Genomic DNA, 7,149 nt, shown 5'->3' with positions numbered 1-7,149 from the left:
CTCCGACAGTGCCCACTCCCTCAGCACTGACCCTCCGACAGTGCGGCGCTCCCTCAGCACTGACCCTCCGACAGTGCCCACTCCCTCAGCACTGACCCTCCGACAGTGCGGCGCTCCCTCAGCACTGACCCTCCGACAGTGCCCACTCCCTCAGCACTGACCCTCCGACAGTGCGGCGCTCCCTCAGCACTGACCTCCAACAGTGCGGCGCTCCCTCTCTCTGAACAGGGATGATTCGGGGGGAGATTGAAGGGTTGAGAATCAGGAAGGGAGTGTTGCATTGGGTCAAAGAGGGAGAAACGGTTCCCAGCAGCAGAAGAACACAGATTGGATGCGATTTGGCAAAAAATCAGCAACATGGGGAAACATTCTTGAGTGGGTGGACTTCCCCAGGGAGCTCCCAGACCTATTGTGAGAATGGAGACATTGGTTCTGACTGTTACTTGGTAACCTGGCCAGTCATATATTGTCGAATTGCACAGCAAAAAGTGCTATGAACAAAGAGAAATGAAGAGATGTTCGGAAATAATTAAATCATGAGAAATATATTGAAAAAAATGATTTGTTTATCTTTGCCTGTGAGCGACTGATATTAAATTTCTGCTCATTGAGTCTGGCACATAACTCAACATATATATTCTCATCACGCTGTGATGCTGTAACACTTTGCTGAGTATTGTTTTCACTAGAATTGTTGACAACTGTTTAAGAAAGAAATCCAATTTGCGATATTTTTGCTTCATTGCATCTAGTTGTTACCAGGGACCTTGCCAGGGGTTTACTGTCATACACTCATTCACCATCCCTCCATAACCTGCTAATTTACTCCATTCCAAACAGAGATCTCTTTAGGGACACCCAAGTCTCAGCTATTTCTGGGGCAGGGTGGTGTGGAGTGAGGGCGTGAGCGGTTAATTTTCTGTTGTTGCGTGAGAAGGATTGGGGTAATGGCATGGAAATAATTAACTACATTTCTTCACCCATGGGACATAGGTGTTGCTGGCTGATCCCAGCATTTATTGCCCCATCCCTAATTGCCCCTTGTGAAGGTGATGAGGTGCTGCCTTTCTGAACCACTGCAGTCCATGTGCTGTGTAGGGACCCCCACAGAGTGCCATCATGGAGAGAATTCCAGGATTTTGACCCAGGGACACTGAAGGCTCAGTGGTTAGCCCTGCTGCTGCACAGCGCCAGGGGACCTGGGTTCAATTCCACACTCGGGCAATTGTCTGTGTGGGTTTCCTCCCACAGTCCAAAGCAGTGCAGGTTAGGGTGGATTGGTCGTGCTAAATTGTCCCGTAGTGCCCAGGGATGTGCAGGTTAGGGTGGATTGGCCGTGCTAAATTGCTCATAGTGCCCAGGGATGTGCAGGTTAGGGTGGATTGGTCATGCTAAATTGTCCCATAGTGCCCAGGGATGTGCAGGTTAGGGTGGATTGGCCGTGCTAAATTGTCCCATAGTGCCCAGGGACGTGCAGGTTAGGGTGGATTGGCCGTGCTAAATTGTCCCATATGCCCAGCGATGTGCAGGTTAGGGTGGATTGGCCGTGCTAAATTGCCCCATAGTGTCCAGGGATGTGCAGGTTAGGGTGGATTGGCCGTGCTAAGTTGTCCCATAGTGTCCAGGGATGTGCGGGTTAGGGTGGATTGGCCGTGCTAAATTGTCCCATAGTGTCCAGGGATGTGCGGGTTAGGGGTGGGTTGGCCATGGGAAATGCAGGGTTACTGGGATAGGGTGGGATGCTCTTCATAGGGTCAGTGTGGACTTGATGGACTGAATGGCCTGCCTCCACACTTAGCAATTCTATGAAGTCAGGATGGTGAGGGGCTCGGAGGGGAACGTGCAGGAGGTGGTGTTCCCATGTATCTGCTGCCCCCTGTCCTTCTGGATGGTAGAGAGCTCATGTCTGGAATGTACTGTTGGAGGAGGCTGGGTGAGTTTCTGCAGTGCATCTTGTCGATGGTACACACTGCTGCTACTGAGCGTCGGTGGTGGAGGAAGTGGATGCTTGTGGATGTAGTGCTAATCAAAGCAGGGGACTGCTTTGTCCTGGATGGTGTTGAGCTTCTTGAGTGTTGTTGGAGCTGCCCCCATCCAGGGGCAAGTGAGGAGTATTCCCTTACACTCCTGACTTGTGCCTTGCAGACGGTGGGACAGGCTTTGAGGGGAGTCAGGAGGTGAGTTCCTTGCTGCAGGATTCCCAGCCTCTGACCTGCTCTTGTAGCCCTCTGTGTTAATTTGGTGAGTCCTGTTGAGTTTCTGGTCAATGCTAACCCCCAGGATGTTGATAGTGAGGGATTCGGTGATGGTAACACCAGTGAATTTTAAGGGCTGACGGTTAGATTGTCTCTTATTAGGGATGGTTACTGCCTGGCACTTGTGTAGCGCAAACATTTCCACTTGTCAGGATAGCATCCAGATCTTGTTACATTTCAACACAGACTGCTTCAGTAGCTGAGGAGTCGCGAATGGTGCTAAACATTGTGCAATCATCAGTGAACATCCCCACTTCTGACCTTATGGTGGAGGGAAGGTCATTGATGGAGCAGCTGAAGATGTTTGGACCTACAACACCACCCTGAGGAACTCCTGCAGAGATGTCCTGGAGCTGAGATGACTGATCTTCAACAACCACAACCATCTTCCTATGTGCAAGGTATGACTCCAACCGGCAGAGGGTTTCCCACTGATGCCCATTGATTTCAGTTTTGCTAGGGCTCCTTGATGCTCCACTGGGTCGAATGCAACCTTGATATCAAGGGCTGTCACTCTCGCCTCACTTCTGGAATTCTGGTCTTTTGTCCATGTTTGAACCAAGGCTGTAATGAGGTCAGGAGCTGAGTGGCCCTGGCAGAACCCAAACTGGGCATCACTGAGCAGGTTATTGGTGGCAGGTGCTGTTTGATAGCACTGTTGATGACACCATCTATCTAAGATGATCGAGAGGAGACTGATGGGGCGGTAGTTGGCCGGGTTGGATTTGTCCTGCTTTTCATGTACAGGACATACGTGGGCAAGTTTCCACTTTGTCGAGTAGATGCCAGTGTTGTAACTGTCCTGGAACAGCTTGGCTGGGGGGTATGGCAAAATTTCCAACACAGTGCCCAACACAACATCAAAACAGTGTCTAACCCACTCAATACAGCATCCAATGTTACTAACAACTCACCCAGCACAACATCAAACTCAACATCCAACTCATACAATGCAATGTTCATCTCAAATTAGCCCCACTTCCATCTCACTGTGCTCCATATTGAAGTGAGCCAATCAAGCACAACACAGTGTTCTTTACTACATCCTCTGTCTTGAATAGATAGCTCTATTCTACATCTCCATGGCAACTTGAATTACACCCAGTGTTCTTGGTCAGCTCTGACTAATATATTTCTATCCTGCAACGTAACATCTGTCAGTTTGGAAGAAGTGAGTTTGATGGAAACATTGCAGTCAGAGGTAGAGGCCAGCACAGGAGAAGGCCAATCTGCAGCACTGCAATGCTGGGCATGATTTCCTTTCTTACTGATTCTCTGCGCTAACGAAAGCAGAATTCTGCTACTCCTCTCCTTTTCAATATCAAATAGAACCAAAAACAAAACTGCGGATAAAAACAGAGTATACTGGAGAAACTCAGCAGGTTTGGCAACAGAGAAAGAAACAGAGTTAACATTTCGGGTCTGATATGACTCTCTTTCAAAACTATTGGTGGAGTCATTGGGCTCGAAAGGTTAACTCGGTTTTTTTTCTCTCTCCACAGATGCTGCCAGACCTGCTGAGTTTCTCCAGCACTTTCTGTTTTTAATTCCCTTTCAACATCTCTCTTTATCCATTCTGTTCCTTCAATCATGCACTTAATGTGCAGTACTTTGCATAACTGATGCTAATCCTGCCGTCAAATCTTAATTACATTCCATGTCCCTTGTGAACTTGCTATTTTTCTGCAAATTAGTTTCTTCAACCAGATCAGCTACGTATACAAAGAATGAGTTTGCAAAATTACCCTACACCAACAGCATAAAAACCATCATTTTCCAACCCCTTTCAGTTCTGAAAAGGGGTCATATCAGATGCAAAATGTTAACTCTGTTTCTCACTCATAGAGCTGTACAGCACGGAAACAGACCCTTCGGTCCAACACGTCCATGCCGACCCAGATATCCGAAATTAATCTAGTCCCATTTGCCAGCATTTGGCCCGTATCCCTTTAAACCTTTCCTATCCATGTACCCAACGTTTTAAATGTTGTAACTGTACCAGCCTCCACCACTTCCTCTGCCAGCTCGTTCCATACACGCACCACCCTCTGTGTGAAAAAGTTGCCCCTCCGGTCCCTTTCAAATCTTTCCCCTCTCACTGTAAACCTATGCCCCTCTAGTTTTGGACTCCCCCACTCTAGGAAAAAGACCTTGTCTATTCACCCTATCCATGCCCCTCATGATTTTATAAACCTCTATAAGGTCATCCCTCAGCCTCCAACGCTCCAGGGAAAATAGTCCCAGTCTATTCAGCCTCTCCCTATAGCTCAAACCCTCCAACCCTGGCAACATCCTTGTAAATCTTTTCTGAACATTTTCAAGTTTCACAACATGCTTCCTACAGCAGAGAGACCAGAACTGCACGCAATACTCCAAAAGTGGCCCTAACCAGTGTCCTGTACAGACACAACATGACCCTCCCAACTCCTCTCACTCAATGCACTGACCGATAAAGGCAAGTGTACCAAACACCTTCTTCACTATGGAGATAGTAAGAACTGCCGATGCTGGAGTCTGAGATAACAAGGTGTGGAGCTAGAGGAACACAGCAGGGCCAGGCAGCATCAGAGGAGCAGGAAAGCTGACGTTTCGGGTCTGGACCCTTCTTCAGAAAGACCTTCTTCACCACCCTGTCTACCTGCAACTCCACTTTCAAGGAACAATGAACCTGCACCCCAAGGTCTCTTTGGTTGGCCACAACTCCCAGGCCCCTGCCATTAAGTCCTGCCCTGGTTTGCCTTTCCAAAACGCAGCACCTCACTTTTATCTAAATTAAACTCCATCTGCCACTCCTCGGCCCATCGGCCCATCTGATCAAGGTCCAGTTATACTCTGAGGTAACCTTCTTCACTGTCTACTGCCATCTCCAATTTTAGCGTCATCTGCAATACTAACTTTGTATTCTTCGCTCTGTTCTTTTACCCTTGTGCACTTTGTCCGATATGATGTGCCTGTACTGCACGCAAAACAAAACTTTTCACTGTACCTAGGTACGTGGGACAATAATAAATCAAACCAAACCCACCAGGGCTTTTTGTACCTTATTATACTTAGACTCCCTACAGTGTGGAAACAGGCCCTTCGGCCCAACAAGTCCACACCGACCCTCACAGCATCCCACTCAGACCCATCCCCCTATAACCCACCTAACTTACACATCCCTGAACACTACGGGCAGTTTAGCATGGCCAATCCTTGGAGACCGCTTTGTGGAACACCTACGCTCGGTTCGTGACAAACAACTACACCTCTCAGTCGCAAACCACTTCAATGTCCCCTCCCACTCCTTGGACAATATGTCCATCCTGGGCCTCCTCCAGTGCCAGAACGATGCCACCCACAGGCTGGAGGAGCAGCACCTCATATTCCACTTGGGAACCCTGCAGCTCAATGGTCTCAATATGGACTTCACAAGCTTCAAAACCTCCCCACCCCGACCTCATCCCAAGACCAGCCCAGCTCGTCCCTGCCTCCTTGACCTGTCCGTCTTCCCTCCCACCTACCCGCCCCTCCCTCCCAACTGACCAACCCCCATCCCAACTCCCTACCTCCACGCACCTTTACTGGCTCCATCCCCGCCTCCTTGACCTGTCCATCTTTTCTCCACGTATCTGCTCCTCTATCCACCTTCCATCATTCCCCCCTCTCTCTATTTATTTCAGAACCCCCTTCCCCTCCCCCATTTCTGAAGAAGGGTCCAGACCCGAAACGTCAGCCTTCCTGCTCCTCTGATGCTGCTTGGCCTGCTGTGTTCATCCAGCTCTACACCTTGTTATCTCAGATTCTCCAGCATCTGCAGTTCCTAGTGTGTGTGTATGTGTGTCTGTGTGTGTCTGTGTGTGAGTGTGTGTGAGTGTGTGTGTGTGAGTGTGTATGTGTGTGTGTGTGTGTGTATGTGAGTGTGTATGTGTGTGTGTGTGTGTATGTGTGTGTGTGTCTGTGTGTGTGTCTGTGTGTGTGTGTGTCTGTGTGTGTATGTGTGTGTATGTGTGTGTGTCTGTGTGTCTGTGTGTGTGTGTGTGTGTGTGTGAGTGTGTGTGTGTGTGTGTGAGTTTGTGTGTCTGTGTGTGTGTCTGTGTGTGAGTGAGTTCGATGCCTCTGCCTGACCTGTCCCCCATGAGGAGGGTATCCAATGGACCTTCCTTCTTGCTGTGGGATTTCCCCTGAGATGACGCTCCAACTGGAGGGAGCGGGGGGCCTGCTTTTGGACAGAAAGATTCAGTATCGAGGCCTGTGATAGGCTGGGAAACTGTCCTGCCAGCTCTGATCGGACGGAATTCGCCATCATCGGCGGCTCCTCACAGACGGGGATGACTCCCTCCCACTCTCAGGGTGAGTCTGTCTGTGTCCGTACAGACCCAAATGGGCAGGTGGTGGGTCAGCGGGAAGGCCTAGGCCAAGCTGCCTTGACCCACTTGGCATGTCTCCAGGTGGCCCCCACGCCTTCCCAGACGATCCTCCTCCCCTTTGGACAGTGTTGGGGCCAGTGATTCCCGGGTGTCGTTGGGAATGCGGCACTTCCCCCAGTGAGGCCTTGAGGGTGAATGGCTTCCTCTGACCGCCTGGTGCTGGCCTGGCGTTTCGGAGCTGGGGTGTAGAGCAGCTGCTCGGGGAGTCTCGTGGCCCATCGCGGCCGGTCGAGGTGGGGGGGAGGGAGGGGAGTCAGTGCCTTGATGCTAGGGGTGTCGGCCTGGCCGAGTACACTGGGGCCGGTGTATCTGTCCTCCCAGTGGATTTTCAGGCCGGGTTTACCTGGTCAGTTGCCACCTAAGACACTCCCTCTCCCAAACTTTAACAAGGTATGGGCAGGTTCCTGGGATAACAAGGTGTACAGCTGAATGAACACAGCAGGCCAAGCAGCATCAGAGGAGCAGGAAGGCTGACCCTTCTTCAG

Source organism: Rhincodon typus, chromosome 46, assembly GCF_021869965.1.
Source record: "Rhincodon typus isolate 14 chromosome 46, sRhiTyp1.1, whole genome shotgun sequence".
Taxonomy (NCBI): Eukaryota; Metazoa; Chordata; class Chondrichthyes; order Orectolobiformes; family Rhincodontidae; genus Rhincodon; species Rhincodon typus.
Note: the sequence above shows the minus strand (reverse complement) of the source record.